At 41.2% G+C, this 15,423-nt stretch overlaps 1 protein-coding gene across 5 annotated transcripts in view; it reads right to left on the bottom strand.

Moving 5' to 3' along the window:
- The window catches only part of PTK2 (protein tyrosine kinase 2), a 193,840-nt gene that overhangs the window by 149,347 nt on the left and 29,070 nt on the right, over positions 1 to 15,423 (bottom strand). For 2 of the 5 annotated variants that reach the window (XM_048940406.1, XM_048940405.1), the window contains exon 3: positions 5,249 to 5,275. The exons of the other annotated variants lie outside the window; for them this stretch is intronic. The gene's annotated coding sequence lies outside the window, so the exon portion shown is untranslated. The remainder of the gene's footprint in view (positions 1 to 5,248; positions 5,276 to 15,423) is intronic. 5 annotated transcript variants of the gene reach the window in all.

Below are 15,423 nucleotides of genomic sequence, written 5' to 3'. Positions count from 1 at the left end.
CAACAAGTGGCTGCACAACTGGCACTGCCAACGTGGTTCTGCCTGGGATCCTCTTTGAGGAGTGAACACCTCAAGTGGAATTCCAAAAAGGGCACCTGGGTAACTAAAGGCTGCTCAGCCTTACCTTCCTCCCTGAGGAGATGAACCAAATATCCACAGATCATTTCCAAAACATACAAAAATAACAAGACAATCAAAAGCATTCAGCACAGACATGCGAATGAGAAATCACTCCTGACCAACCTGATGGAATTCTACCATGAAAGGAGGAACCTGGTGGACAAGACATGGTTAATCTTTACTTCAGAAAGGCTTTCAACACTGTCTCCCATGACATCTTTATGGATGAAATGAAAGTATTGACTAAATAAATGGCAGCAAGATGAACTGAGAACTGTCCAGACTGTCAGACTCAATGGCTTGTGGTCAGCAACTCCAGGCAGAGACTAGCCAGAACAAACAGAAGATTAACAAGATCATTTTCTAAAGGGAAAAAAAAAACAAAACAAAACAGAAATGCTAAGTTACATAGATTTTAGTCATGTTTAGTATACCTCAGCATCTCAACTCTATTGCACGTCAGACTCACTGATAAGAAAGTTATCCCTGTATCCAAAATATGCTGGTGCTTTTGAATTGTGTGGACACCAGCTACAAAATACGGATGGAGGCAAGGGAAGGGTGGGTGAGGGCGGCGTCAAAAGAGCAGCCAAAATAGGCAAAGTCTCACTAGGAAGGCCTGCAATCACTTAAATTTCAATATTTAGCTGCCTTCTCCCACCTCCCTAGAACATTTAATACAAAATGCCAGATACCTAACAGCAACAGACCAAGGACAAATGTATTGCTTTGCAAGTGTCAGGGGTATATGAGGGAGGGAAATGGTATTTTACAAGCACAGATGATTGTTAAAGGTACCCTATAAAGTTTTAAAACAGGAAGATTTTGCATACAATAGCAAGGAAAGCTTCCTTACTAAGCTTTTTGAGCAGTAATTCTCATCCATCAGGAATAGGAGTTTTGCAATACAGCACTGGGTGGTGGAAAAAAAAAAAAGCTATAAAGTCACATCAAAAGAAGAAAAAGCCTTCCCATGCCTTCTGAACTTTGAGAGGCACACAGACTGCTATTCTGAATTAACAACACTAACATTTTATCAAGTAAAAATTACTAATTCTGTGTTCTTTTATTGGTATGAGCACCTCTTCTAAACATAAATTACAACCAAAGACACAGCAGATATGAAAAACTAACTTTTAAGTTACAACCGCTGTATTGAATTCAGTGAATGCAATACTCCTGGGTAAGAACCAGAATCTTGGGTAAGTTTTTCTAAGATCCCTTAAGAAAAAAAACACAGTTTATCTAAAGGTAAACTACCTCTAAGAAAACAGGAAATGCAGTTCTCCTTGCTGTCTCCCTAGGCAGCACACGCAGGCATTCTGTCAGGAGTTACAGAATCACAGAATGGCCAGGGTTGGAAGGGATCTCAAGGACCATCAAGTTCCAATCCCTGCCACATGCAGGGCCACCAACCTCCCCATTTAATACCAGACCAGGCTGCCCAGGGCCCCATCCAACCTGGCCTTGAACACCTCCAGGGATGGGGCATCCACAGCCTCTCTGGGCAGCCTGTTCCAGCATCTCACCGCTCTCATAGTAAAGAACTTCCCCCTGACATTCAACCTAAATCTTCCCTCCCTCAACTTAAAACCATTTCCCCTGAAGTTCTGAAGGGAACTGCTTACTATCCACAGCAGTTCAGATTTATATATAAAACTGCAGCACAAATCAAAAGGCTACAACTACACAGCTGGTAGAGAAAATTATGCATTTTCTCCCTTTAAACAGAGACACTGACAACAGTTCTCCACTAACGTTACTGAGCTCATTCTCAGCTGTGTGAATAACTGCTGCAGAATTTATTACTCCCTGTAACAAATGTGAACATTTTAGAAGTTCTGCATATTGTCAATTAGTCATTTCTTGCCACTAAGCTTCAGCTGGCTTCTCCTCAAACAATGTTTAGTTTTCCATCTTTTAACATACAAAGTAGTCTTGCATTTTTTTTTTCCTTCCTATGGTCTGAAAAGCAACACTGCATTTCAAGTTGCTATGCTCAGATTTATCACAGCTGATGTCTATGTAGGATAAGGAAGATGTAGCTGCACAGCACAGCATTAAACACCCACCTCATATCTGGCAGCTAAGAGGAAAGGCAGCAGCAGGTTGTTTCAAGGCAGTGTTTCTCTGGAAGGTGCCAGGAGATTAATGTGGTTTAACTGAAGGGGTAACTAACAGGCTTTCTGCAGGAAGGAACACACTAACAAGAGATGAAATACAGAAGCATTTTTATTTCAGGCTGAGCAACATCTAAGCAGCGTTGAAGATGTATCATCTCATTTCTTTCTTTTCTGACCCTAAACAAACACATGGAACTAAAACTAGTTCCAAAACCATTTTATATTTCAAGGTAACAAAGGTATCATACACACGCAGCCAAACTATGCCACACATTAAAAATATGCCACACGTTAAAAAAAAAACACACAAAAGCATCACATGGACTTCAAACATACTGAATATCTGAAATACACAATCAAAGGATATTCACTCCTATTAATTATTACCTCATGCTAAGAGAACACTTAACTCACAAGAGTTAACTCTGAAGGAGATGGTCTTCATGGTTCTGTCCTGAACATCTCTATTCAAGATCCTATTTCATATTCCTGACTGTAAACACAATATATATTTTTCTCACTGTTCTCTAGCTATCTGGTAGTTCTTCAATACAAATTTTTGGTTGTCACTATTTCTCAATTCTAGCAATGAATGCTTATTTGCACTACAGGATCAGGAACAAAGTGCTGGGCTGAAGAACTGCCTGCTGAATCACTTTAATAGTAGAATCATAGAATCCTATGAGTTGGAAGGGACCTTTAAAGGTCATCTAGTCCAACTCCCCTGCAACAAACAGCAACATCTACACCTGTTTTAAATTCAGAAGGGAACAACATCCAGGAACATCCAGCTGGTTTTAATCCCAACAGCACTAATAGATTAAAAGCATTTACCAACAGAAAACTGGCCTTTCATTCCACCAGGCACGCTGTGAGCACGCTCACATTTAAGGATAGCTTCACATACACACAGGAGCACTTGGATCTGTCTGGCTGTTAAATGATGGTATTTTAACACATTGCCTTCCAAGGCCCCACTGGTTTACATGCTAGAAACTCTACAATCATATCCAGGGACCCAATTTACAGGCAGTGAAACATCCAAGTTACCTACTGACTTCAAAGTAGTGATACAGCTTAATGCAGGGTAACTCCCTAGTAATGATTTAATGATTGGATTAGTAGCCCATCAACTAATGCATTCAACTGCACACAGTCATTTCTACAAGAAGATAGCTATAAAAGCAAAGTGAAAAGGAAGTTTTCTGGATGTCTTTGGTACACCACTGACCACAATGAGTTCATATGCAACACAACCTCAAGCACGACACTATAATGAAGTGTATTTCATGTGTTCTCCTGGAAAGTATTCAAACACTGCAAACCCCTCCAATGTATTGTGATACAAAGTTTGAGCACGGAAAAAAAAAAGTAGGAGGAAGAAGTGGAGCATTTCTAGTGACATCTATTGTCCACTGTTAAAAGTGGCACCCAGGACAAAGTTCTGCAAAACTTGAAATAAGCAAGAATGAGTTCTGATGACTGAACATCAATTAAAGCTTTCCACCTAAAGGCAGAACCTCATCTTTAATTTAACCACACTGCATCTTTCATCTTATTTCTCCAGCCCCTTTCTGTTGAGTTTTAATCCCATCATCCAGTGTGCTCCAGCCCTTTTTTATACTGCTGTCACTTGTAGATTGAATAAGCACACTAAGTCCATCATCACGGCCATTAATGAAGCCATTGTAACGCCACAGGACAAGTCAGGCCTTTGTGGGATCCCCTTCCATACACTCTATTCTTCTGACCATACTTTAAGCATGTTTTAAAACAACTTTCCTTAATTTGCTTATCTTTGAATAAGTCAAATCCCTGCTACAGTCAAATTCTGGCATACAGCCTTTCTAGCCTATATGAAGCCTCCTTATCTTGTGGCAGAAACGAAGTTATCATTTCAGAATCTTGGGCAATTATTTGCCCTTTATGAGTGTTCAATGCTAAGTACAATTAGGACATCATCCCCTCCTCTCCCCCCCTTCATAAATTGAAAAGAATTATCTCATTGTGACTCAGACTCACAGCATCAGACAAAATCTTCAAGTCCCAAATGAAAACTGAGAAATAAGATCTGCTGTCTTCCCACAAGCCTGACCAAACACCAGACAGTTGTTCTTCCAAGATACCCCACCAGTAATCACCTATTTGACAACTGCCCTCAGCACTCTAAAATAATTTTACTGTTGAAAATAAACAACTTGTTCCCCATTTAAAGTTCTCTTCACCGCTTCAAGCAAGCACAATTCTGTCCCAGAACAGAAAAAGCTCCCATGGAAAGACTGCACAACACATCAGCTGTCAAGCTTTTACCTGAAACAGCCACTGGATTCAAATGGGAACCAACTACTTCCAGAGCAGATTCAGGATGACTGCAAAGAGCTGCATTTCACAAATTCACTTATCCAACCAAAGCCACTTTGTGGATAGGTGTGAAACATACTTTAGGAAGAAGACAGAAGAAAGGACCCATAAGGAAAGTTCACAAAGGCAGAGTAAGCATCAAAGGCAGCAGGTTTGATAATACCCAATGCAAAACTTGCTCAGCTTTTACTCCAAGTGAACCGTGATGATGACTCCAGAGCAGCTTTGTTAATGCAGAAATTACAAACAAATCAAGAACCCACACTCTCCAAGCCATAAACCTCCCATCTCCGTGCAGCTGTCCCTCTGATTCATCACCAGTATTTCTGCTTGCCTGTCTTCTGACAGCTTTATCACACACTCTGCTCTTTTAAACACGCAAGTGATATAATTCATATTTTACAATAGCATCAATTTGTATTGGTTTCCTCCTCCTCTTGTCAAAATCCATCGTTTAAATATAAAAAGGTCTGTACATCAACAGGCTTTGTTCTGACCCCAGCATTACCCCAGGTGCCCACATGATGAAGTATCACGACAGTGCCAGGAAGAACCCAGGCTCTGGTTATATAAAAACATTACTGTATTGCAAGCAAGTTCTGCTTGCTGTCAGATCAAGGCATAAAGGAAAGAAGCAGACTTACCTGCTGGCACAGAATGTCTTGAAATTTCTGTAACAATAAAGAAATGCATTTAGAAGGAAAAACAGCTCTAAAACCAGGTTAGCCTAATCACTTTTCTACAAGGCTGCATTTGCTTAATAAAGCACATTACCTGAGGCAATTTGCTAACTGATAGGTATGTCACGTGTAAATTAACACCGGTTAACTTGTCTCATTCTGTTTATTATCAAGATTAAGTTTTTGCCCACCTAACTGAAGGGTAAAGATTACAGCACTAATGAGGGCAGTTATTACAGCAGTGCAAACATACAAATTCAAGTCGCAGAGATTTCACTATCACCTCTACAGTTCCAGAGTTAAGTGTCAGGGTTGTCAGCCTCTGCATACAAAGATGTTATTGTTTTTTACCTTTATGCTTAATCCTTGAGAGAGAAGACCAAGTTTGGAACACAAGAAGCAATGCTAGAAGAGGTGGATCTCTATCACAGAGAGGCACAACATAGCTGCTGAACATTTTTGTAATAAGTAACAAGGATGCCTTCAGCAGCAATTGACTTCACAAAGACCACTGCCTGAGAGTCTAAATAGATCATATCAGAAAACTTACACCCTCAAGAAGAACAAACATGAGTGTAAACACAACAGATCATCATGTCCATTCTATTCCTTCTGCCTGGTTTTCATACACCTGTCAACTCAGTACATGGGAACCTAACTGGGACGGAAGGTGCCAATCAGGCTTCAAAAAGGAAGCTGAAATGCACACAGAATGAGACCACAGAATTTAGAAGTCAATGAGGTCAAGGACTGGGGATTAACATCAGAATTAATGAAACCTGAAATTAATACAAATAGGGGCAAAAAAAGTAGTAGAATGAATAATATAACCGAACAGAGCCTAAGAAAAAGGGTCCATGTAGTTCCTTGCTTAAAAGGGGACAACAGGACTGAGTAATGAACCCCTGTATTGGGTATAAAAGCCATGCAGAAACTGAACTTTATCCACAGATGCAGCAACTGGGATGAATGGTAAGATTATCAGAGCAGGTGGTCACTGTTCTGACACTTACTGGGGAAATAACAAGGCTTAATTCTAACCCTGCTCTCAACTTCAACTTTCATTATCTGAGAAAATAAAGAACCAAAGTTAACATACTTACAGTGCAAACTAAAAACAGCAAGAGGACACACAAAAGAGCAGAGGAAACATCACATGCTACATTCTGGCAGAACACAGCATGCTGCATTTCAAAGATGCTGTACGTGCCGCCTACTTATGAACAAAACTAGCTTATGTGGTAAGGAATGCCTTCAGACAGGAGAAACCCTGACAGGAAGGAGCTCTGTTGTGTGCTGGAAGGAGAAGTCCCAAGCTGCCTCGCGCAAAAGTGTCTGCATAGAGTGCATGTTGGTGTACCCTGAGCAGAGCTTTCTTCTGGCAGGAGACACGTTCAAGCTACCATTAAATTGCAACATTAAATTAATCCACAGATGTGTTGCATCTTGCAACCTTCTACACATAGATTTGATCGTCTTCCCACATGTATTTCAAGAAATCAGACTGAATTCCTGCTTGTCCTACAAAGGATGAACCACCCTAGGGTGCTAGAGTGAAAAACTAGAATCACAGAATGGCCTGGGTTGAAAAGGACCACAATGATCATCTGGTTTCAACCCCCTGCTATGTGCAGGGTCACCACCCACCAGACCAGGCTGCCCAGAGCCACATCCAGCCTGGCCTTGAATGCCTCCAGGGATGGGGCATCCACAACCTCCTTGGGCAACCTGTTCCAGTGCATCACCACCCCCTGTGTGAAAAACTTCCTCCTAATATCTAACCTAAACCTCCCCTGTCTCAGTTTAAGACCATTCTCCCTCGTCCTATCACTGTCCACCCTTGTAGACAGAATCAAACTGCGGATTTCATTCACTGCTTGGATTTCAAACCTTATTTCATTTTAATTTTTCTACAGTGATGGGAGCAATCTCTAAATTCCTCTAAAAAAAAAAAAAAAAAAAAACACCACCAAAATTGTGATATACTATGAAAAACTAAAAGCTGCATTAACATTTCCTTCGATCCCAAGGACCACAGTGGGACAAAGCCAAAGGAACCTACAAGATCAGCACTGTTACTATAATTAAGTCAACAACTGTAATGATTTAGTACTTCCACGTTATGCTGCAAAATAACTCTGTAAGTCCATTAACTGGAGAGATGATGCACCTCTGGGAGGAGTATGCCTCCTGCAAATGCACATTCCTCTAATACAACCAAGTACAAGAGGCTGTTTTCCAAGATTAGTTGACACATGCGAGTTAAAAACAAGTAGGAGAAAAATTGAAAACCTGAAGGCCACATCAGTCAACTGAAAATTGCATAAATGCACTTAACAAGGTATTTGCATCATATTTTTCAAGTATTGCCATTAAGTATTACCTTTAAGTCCACTATAGGCTAATGCATCTTAACTCTGGAAAACACCAATTACTACAAAAATATTAACTCATAGTAGCATAAAATGAAAAGCAGATACTATCACAAATGCAAACAAAAGTACCAGTTCTATAGGGTTTTTCGTGTCTGTTTGTACATTTAACAAAACATTAAGTATTTGTTATGTCATGTATTTTTACTAGTCACAGAGCCCCACATTTTGGAGGTTAGCTTCATGACCCTTCCTACCTTTGGGTCTATCCTACCTCTCCAGTGCATTTTCATCTTCTCTGACTTGAAACTTTTTAAGCTTGTTCTCCAAATACGGTTTTTCATTCAACATCCAACACTGAAAGCAGATTAGTGGCTTCTGGCAACATCTTAAATACTTCATTCACTGAGAAGTAAACTGAGACCACGCATTTAGCTAGCTATTACTTTCACACTGCTTTTACACACTTGCAGACTTTGCAATGCAATGTGGTTTTAAATACCCTTTTTTTAGTCTCTGGTCTCCCAGCTTTCCCCCATTTCTCACTCAGCGTAGCAGAGCTCACACAGCCACATTTAGCACTTCCAAAAGTGCAAGGCCGTCTCTGCAGCACTCCCAAAACACAACACAGCCGCACACACCAAGGCTGCCAGGACAGTCCCTCTGCTACAGTACAGCTCACAGGAGTGTCAGCATTTTGGGACACCTCCTGCTGGGAACATGAGCAAACAAACTTTGCACGTTGCCAGGAAAGGTAAAATAGTCCAAGTAAAGCTGGTTTTAATCCTAGTCAGACAGCAGGACGATGATGTAGATGGCCTCAAGAGGTCACTTTCAATCAGTGTTTCCTTCACAGTATACACAGATGACCAAAATAGAACAGGAAAGAAGCTGTAACAATGTAAGAGGTACAACAAGTTCATTACCCAAAAGTCTTGCTAAGCAAATGAGTTACCTACTTGAAGCCACTGAGAAGCAGAAAGGAATTGACTGAAAGAAGGAATACTGTGATTACTTCCGTACGCACTGAGATCACAGCACATTCACAGCAGGAATGGCCCCACAAGGATCACTGAGTCCAACTCAATGGTTTGGGGCAGTGCACTCCTCATACTGGCTTTGCAGATGCAATCCAAACAGCCTTTTCTATGATATCCAGCACACCAAGACACTCATCTTCCATTAAAATTGAAACTATTTTTATGAAACTATGCATTCATGCATTGCAGACTCTCCTCAAATGTTTTCCTGGAAATGGAGCCACAACTTCACATCCTTCATTCCAAGAGTAACATCTAATCACTGAAAGCAGGGATATTTTGTGAGCCCTGTGTTCTTACCTCACAGTAAGATGAGAGCACAGCTCCGTGGCTGAGGACAGAGGCTCACTGCTTACCCAGGCTGCAGCACTGATCTCCTTCCAGAGCTGTGGTAAGGAGCTGACCACACGAAATTTCATCCTGCCTTAATGCAGCAGCAACCGACTCCAACCTAGCAGAGCCCCCTTGAAATCAGTTCAGATATTCAGTTCAGGAACTGATCTCTCATTCCAGCAAAGAATAAAGGCTTGCAGCACAAGGAGCCTCAGACCACAAGCTCTGAGAAGATGAGATTTTCCTATTTATCTATCAGTAGCCAATTCATTTAGGAATACAAGCTTTTAGCTTTCGTGGGAATAAGCCTGCACAAAGTTGCCTCAGAGGCTACCTTCCTACTATGAGAGGATAGATGCTCCTTACTCTTTAATGAAGCTGAGATAGAACTGTCTCTCCTTTCCCCCCAGGAGCAAACAATTAGGCTGAAAACTCACCCTTAAAATAAATCTAGTAAATTATTCTTTGTAAATTAACTTTTGTTGGGAAGCTCAAGAATTTCTCCACAATCGATCCAGCAAAGACCTTGGAGCTCCCATTAATTCATTCTGACAGCATTCTCTCTAAGGAAAAGCCATTAAATACCATTTATAATATGATGAAATTTCCATGCAACATCTACAGTTACCACTGGTTCATTTCTCTCTCTATATATATATAAATAGAGAGAGATATATAGATATTTTCACTTCCTTGTTAGAAGTGCATACCTTATTTCTAACCTCAACTAACCTTCTAATTTAGCATTCTGCAGAGCTGAATGTTAACAGCCCCTCATTATAACATTTCCCATTAAGGCAATTTTAGGTGAACATCACTACAATACAGAGCCATTTCTCTAAACTTTTGGTCGCCCTTATACACCTCAATTTCACTTTTTTTCTTTTTTTTTTTTCCTTTTTTTTTTTTTTTTTAAATTTTAGCAGCTTCTGTGCTTTACAGACACCAGTGCCTGATGCAGTATTCATAAGTTAACCATGACAGCACTAAAAATACCACTTGCTTGCTTCATTTTTTCCCCTATTGACACACTTGCTGCATTTGCCTTAGACGCAGTGAATATCCACCATGAACAATCAATTTGTATCTGGTGCTGTCGGTGAGATGGGAAGAGAGAGGACTACAGGACAGATCCCCCATCCACCAAACCTGCCAGATTCTTTGTCACTTCACCAAATTCACTTTGCAAACCCACACATTTTTCGTTTTCAACCCAACTTCATAGGAGATCCAGGCTGCACTGCAGACATTTATTATTTTTAAATCCTCATTTCCAACTGTGAATATCAGCAGTAAGGACTGAACGCTTTCATCTACACCTTCTGAAAAGGTTAATGAGGAAACAGCCAAGAATGAGTCGCTATCAGACCCTCAAGAAGTGTGGCTGCTCTGTTCTCCCATTTTGAGATCTGTTTTACTAGTTATTAATGTCAATGCGAGCTGTTGTTTCTGAATCCCAAATACAATACAAAATTAATTATGTGTTTGCATGACAAAACAGGTCCTAAATACATTTACAGTATGATCACCATCATATCTTGCAGTGATCTTTAAATATGCAGGAGCAAAATATTCTACTATTGCAGCACAAGTGTCAGTGAAGTCGTCCTGTGCTTCGGGAACACAATCAGTTTGTATTTATTCCCATAACTGACAAAGCAGTATCTAATTAACTGTGGCACTCATCTCACTGCCCCCAGCCTTCTGTTTATACCTGCCTTCTGCTTCCCACCCACTGTGATTCAAAAACAAAAGCAATGTTTGGTCTCCTTAGTTTACAGCATCTACAGAAGCCTTTTCAAGAGTTTCCAGTAACAATTTCCCCTCTGCTGCTGAAGGAAACACTCCACCTAAATCACTTGGCTTACAGCTGTTAAACACTAGTTACTGACTTCAGAAAACAATCCAAATTCTCATTAAGATGCCATGTAACCCACTTGCATTTTCCCTTTACCTCAATTAGAAGAGTACACACCTGAAAACTTTAGGTTCATTTACACAACATCCACACAGTGGGAACAAGCACACCCTCAGCAAGCTCACAGGTGACATTAAACCGAGTGGTTCAGTTGATACTAGGAAAAGAATGCCATCCACAGCGACCCAGACAGGCCTGGAAAGGGGCCCAGGAGAACCTCATGAGGTTTAACAAGGTCAAGTGCAAGGCCTTGCACCTGATTGATGGCAGCCCTCGCTATCAATACAAGATGCAGAATTGAAAGAGCTCAGCCCTGTCAAAAAGGACCTGAAGGTACTGGTGGATGGGAAGCTGGACATGAGCCAGCAATGTGCCCCACAGCCCAGAAGGCCAACTGTATCTTGGGGTGCGTCAAAAGAAGTGTGGCCAGCAGGGTGAGGGAGGTGATCCTGCCCCTCTGCTCTGCCAAGGTGAGGCCTCACCTGGAGAACTGCATCCAGATGTGGAGTCCTCAGTACAGACGCATGGACCTGTTGGAGTGCATCAGAGGAGGGGCACAAGAGTGATCCGAAGGATGGAATACCTCCCTTGTGAGGAAGGGAGAGTTGGGGCCATTCAGCCTGGAAAAGGCTCTGGGGAGACCTGAAAGTAACTAAAGGAGGGGGCTATAAGAAATTGCCTAAGACTCTTTAGCAGGGTCCGCAGGAAAAGGACATGGGGAAATGGTTTCAGACTAAAATAGGAGAAATTCAAACTGGATATAAGAAAAAAAGTGTTTTACAATAAGGGTAGTGATGCACTGGCACAGGCTGCCTAGAGATGTGGTGGATGCCCCATCCCCAAAGGCATTCAAGGTCAGGCTGAACTTGGCTCTACACAACCTGACCTAACTGTAGGTGCCCCTGTTCACTGCAGGGGAGTCAGACTAGGCGGCCTTTAAAGATCCCTTCCAACTCAAATGATTCTATAGGGAATACAGAATCAATATCTGAATACCCTTTTGCCTGTAGGAAAGGTATAGATTAAAAGGCGGGAACATGGTTTCTCAGGAGTTGTTTTCTTGCATCACAGAACAGATGACAAGTCTTCAAGCCCATAAGTACTACAAAGCTCTTGTGTGTAGGCAAATCAAATGGCATGCCAGTGGGAAGAAACTGCAAAAGAACCTCACAAAAAAAGTTACCAAGAGCTAGCAGATGCACTTCAACATAGATGTGACGTTACACAACTAGGGAAAAACGTTCTGAGCAATACCTCAATCACACCACTTGCACTTTCTGCAATTCTGACTGCAGGAGGAAGTCCAACTCACTGCTGTTTTCTCTGAAATAATCAGTACCAAATGCAGTAGCCATCAATAACAACAACAAAAAAAAAGGCTATGAAACGTTGCCCGTCATTAGGAAGGGTACTGAAAACATAATGCTTAAAGATTTCACGATACAAGAAAGAAACTAAATAAATAAATGCAGCACCACTGTTCACAGTAAGAGTAGTAGGAGTTAAATGAAGAAACTACTGGAGATCAGCTCCAGTGGGATGAGAGCAGAGTGAGCTCCCTGAAGCTCCTGCTACTAGAGGTACAGAGGCAGGTAGCATCAGCAAGTTTAAGGGGATACAGAGTCCAGCAGGTCAACAGGGAGAGATGAGAAGGGCTCAGCAGAGAGACACCAGCTGGTATCTCTGATGCAATAATGGACGCTGAGGGATGCAGAGCCAGATGTACATACAGTATTTAAACAGCACCTTCTGTTGCTGCTGGGGCACAGTGCTGGGCTGTGGGATCATTGGTGTCACCCAGCAGGGTCTCTCATGGTCCTGTCCCTATCACACCTCTGTGCTGATGTTGGACACCCACAAGCTTTATAAATGACCTCCAGGGATCTCCCTTCTACAGGAAGCACTGTTTTAATAGTAAGTTAGCTACATTATAAGAATGATCTTAGTATTTTAATGGTTCAGAGCAAAAGAAAATGTGTTGCTCTGAACAAGCCAAGGAAACTTAAACTGCTCAAGATATTTAAGGAGGGAGAACTGTATGCAAGCAATAGCTGAGGTGTACCACGAGCACCTCCAGTACTGTGACCTGTGATCATGTAATCCTGCTGGAAATAATCTGACATCTTATGAACCCAACAATTCAGGCCCTCAGGCAAGCCTTAGGGACAACAGCAGACACATACTCTGTCCACATCGAGCTCTCCTCATTTGTACTACAGAGTGCCTCTTGAAAGCAATAGCTTTAGTGGAATGTTTTATTAAAAAAATACAACAAAAAATATCTGTCTTGACATTGCTTGCTGCCATTAAAGATTCCCTGTCATTTCTCATGATGGACTAGTGACATGCAGTGTTCCAACACATCACCCACATCTTCAAAAGCTGACGGGATTTTATAGTTCCTGTGCTAAAATACAAATGACTACTGTGTGCCAGGATAGCTGTTTTGTGCTGTAAGTACGATAGGAACTCTAAGCACACTGAGCATGAAGATGCTTCATAATACAAAACAGGAACAAACACTTCACAGGTGCAGAAATGAGCATCATAGACACACAAAGAACAGACAACAATCAGGACTGCAAGGATCCTCACAAGCAATTCCAACAGAGCCAGAAATCCCAGAAAAGAATACAAGAGAAACCTGCTTTCTTGCTTTCCTAAGTTTAACTAGTTAAGAAAAACAGAGTTGTACTGAAACAGCATTTTATAAGTAGTTGTTTTGTTTTTAAACAAGACTTAAATTCTTAGAAAGTTGGGAGAGTCATTTCCCTGCATGTTCCACCCTTGTAAAATCATGCTGTTTCCATGGTTATGGCCCACACACGGATTCCATTGTTACAAAAGTTTTCCTTCAAGAACACCCAAAGCAAATGAAAGAAGGCTGAAGAAACAATGCAACCAACAGGAGGGAAAGGAGAAGTGAAAATTAAAGCAACTACTTCACATACGGTACCTACTTAAAATGGACTATTATGTTGTGAGTATCTGCATGCATGTGAAGGCTAACAGACTAACTTACCTCATGCCTAGCAAAAAACTGGTTTGCTGATGCCAATGGGATTACTGCAAGATATTCAAAGTTAATTTGACAGCAGCCACAGAAATTTTGTTCTGTACAGAAGCCTGCTCCAATACACAAGATGAAAATGATTTTAACAAGAATGCTGGTGCGTATTTAGTGTCACAGTGATACTACAGATGGAGAAAAGTTCTGGCTGCAGTTAGAGCTTATTCTCAAAGCAAAATAGAACAGCTCTTTACAATGAATGGGCATTTCCACAAGCATATGGCTTGGGCATTTGCAGTTGGAAGAGCCTGAAATTACTCTTCCAATAATACATAAATGCCTACGTCCTAACAACGTCTGAAATAACAGAAAAGAGGGCAGCATGTCCAGCATGCTAGACAAATTTCCAATAATCTTGGCAACACAGGCATAAGGAAGGCTCCTTTAACACAATCCTGCTGTTTCGGTACCTCTTAGCATTTCTTACCATGAACACAGACTACAAAGCTTCAGACTACTTCACTGCACCGTGTTATGCATCCAAACAATGCGTGCCTCCTTCTATGATCCGTATATATACGTGTTTTTATATATAGGTACTTATTTAATTATTATTAATAATGAAAATTCTCCAAAGCCTGGGTCACAAGGAACCTCTTCAAGCTTCAGGAACCATCTCAGATGAATAAATACATTATTTGTCAGAGATGAAGCTAGCTAACGTGGTAATGAGAATAAACAAAACATTTTTCCCACTGATACTCAAACATACATAATTAAGCAAAAAAGAAACAGATCTATCTATGCATCTGAAATAGGAATTTAGGTGCAACAGAAATACAACAAATCAGGAAAAGGAAAGAGTAGGTTGAGCTATACTCTATGCATTCATTTAAAACACAAAAGCATTATTTTTTTGCTATACTTATTGATAACTGCATTTGTGATCTGTTTGTTCCTCTCTCCCTGCACAAAGCAGATGTTTGGGAAAGCTCTTTTCCCTGGCTTCAGCTCTGCTTTGTCACCTGCTAAAGAGTTCTTCAAGATGGAAAAGAAATGGAGGACAAATTAAGACAGCAAAAAAGATGACAAGCGAGGTAGGGATGAACTACATGCAGGAAAAACGCTGGAAGAAAATACACATACAGCAGGACAAAGAAACCAATGGATGGCTGACGAAAGCTAGATTAAGGAGGAAAAAAGAGGGTGGTGAAAGAACAAGGCTGCAGACAGCAGAATTTCAGTGCACAACATGAGACAGGCTTTTTTCCCCTAATTGGTTCTGTCATGTAGCCGTCGGAGAGCGACTCGCCAAAGACGCTGTCGTTGTGTCAAAGGAAAACCCCCAACACGTCTGTTCTCAGCACGAGCTTGATCAAACAGGAGCCTTAGTGGGCCTGACGGAACACACCATGTGGCACCTTCCCCATTCCGTCTGCAGCGACTTCCAAGCGCGGCCATTACTT

The sequence above is a fragment of the Lagopus muta genome, chromosome 3 (genome assembly GCF_023343835.1).
Source record: "Lagopus muta isolate bLagMut1 chromosome 3, bLagMut1 primary, whole genome shotgun sequence".
Taxonomy (NCBI): Eukaryota; Metazoa; Chordata; class Aves; order Galliformes; family Phasianidae; genus Lagopus; species Lagopus muta.
This window is presented reverse-complemented; position numbering and strand designations above follow the sequence as displayed.